Source organism: Triticum aestivum, unplaced genomic scaffold, assembly GCF_018294505.1.
Source record: "Triticum aestivum cultivar Chinese Spring unplaced genomic scaffold, IWGSC CS RefSeq v2.1 scaffold196812, whole genome shotgun sequence".
NCBI classification, from domain to species: Eukaryota; Viridiplantae; Streptophyta; class Magnoliopsida; order Poales; family Poaceae; genus Triticum; species Triticum aestivum.
The window spans coordinates 336-1,846 of record NW_025236102.1 but is presented as its reverse complement, the minus strand read 5'-3'; the positions used below and the strand labels follow the sequence as shown (position 1 = coordinate 1,846).

Sequence of the window (1,511 nt, the reverse complement as noted above, 5' to 3'; positions counted from 1 at the left end):
GTTCTAATAATCCGTCATGGAATGCATCGTGGTTAAATTATGACGCGATACACATGACAAATTCCTAATGCCCAAATCTGTCACGGACGATCAACCACAACAGTTTTGCACACATATGTGACGGTTTGAATCCGCCATTGATTAACAGATTTGTGGTAGTGACCGGTCGTAGATGTTCGGTTTCGGTGGTGTCATTTCCTCTACATGCGACGTCTACGTCCCTGTTTGTCTCTTCGGCAACACCGCAGCTGTAGCTGATCACTTGTCCGCACGCAAGCCACCAGGCAAAACCCCATGCAGGCCACCATGCAATGGGCCTTGCCCATTACCACCTCCGATATGGCTTGTCTCCTGGTCCGTCTTCCCTTCTGACCACAAGAGCCTAACCCTTTCCCTTTGTGTGTTGTTCTTCCGGCCACCTACAGACCTCTTCTCCAATCGATAAGCACAAAGACTACTTCTCCATGGATGAGCACACACAACTTTCCTTGCATCCGTTTTGATCCCTTGTGCTTCGCAAAATTCCGTGAATGTGCGTGACTTGAAAGTTCACGTGCATAGTCGGAAAGTACTCAACGAGTGCGTCGTCAAGGTCGGGACCTGTGCCAAAATTATATATGCCGGCCGTGGTCGCTTATTTGGCCACGGCGGCCTGCTTGGGCTTGAAGTCGTCCTGCTGCTTTCCATAGGCGGAGACGGGGAAGGACCTTCCCAGTCCGGTAGGCGTCTTGAAACTGATCTTTGAGTGGTCGTTTTTGTCGATGTACATATGTCGCAGATGGTGACCCAGATGAGGAGCTCCTTGCTCTTGACCCCCGTGATCCGCTTCATCCTGCGGTCCTCGACAAAGGCCGTCACCTCGGTGGCGTACGAGACCAGCCTCCCGATCTGCTTGAAGGTGTGCGTGAGCGCCTTCTTCTGGCGCAGCCACACGAAGCCCGTGGAGCGGTTGTAGCCGACCTCCTCGATGTCCGCCAGCGGCAGCAGGCCCAGCGGCATGTTGGTCTCGGCCAGCAGCTCCACCGCCTTCTCGGCGCACAGCGCCGCACCGTGGTACACCTCCGCGCCCTCCCTGTTCACCTTGATCGCCTGCGACGCCATCTCGATGGAATAAATTTAATCTCTCGAAGCAAACTCTCGCTCAAGTCGACGCTCGGGAGATGCAGGGGACTTTTGGTCTTGGAGGCTTATTGATTGATGTGGTGGGAAACTGGGATTGGGGGTGGGGAGGGGCTGATTTATAGGCATTGACACGAACTCTCTGAGAAATTCTACTACTGATGTTCACTGGAATGCTTACCTCTGGAGCAAGAGGATGTGAAAGCAGAGGTCTGGAGTTGAGGCATTGTTAAAATAGGTCTAGCGTGTCATGTACACGTATTATGTACGTATGTAACTTGTGTATGTTGATCATTATATATAGAAAGACGTGGAGAGGATTTGCCTCACGGAAAACCCTAAACCTATTCTCAAATTTGGTAATCAGAGCCTACCTAGTCGCCGCCGCCTCT

General features: G+C 52.2%; 1 pseudogene; it reads right to left on the bottom strand.

Moving 5' to 3' along the window:
• Window positions 1-634: 634 nt before the first annotated feature.
• Window positions 635-1,101, bottom strand: LOC123176405 (uncharacterized; annotated as a pseudogene).
• Between the last annotated feature and the right edge of the window lie 410 nt (window positions 1,102-1,511).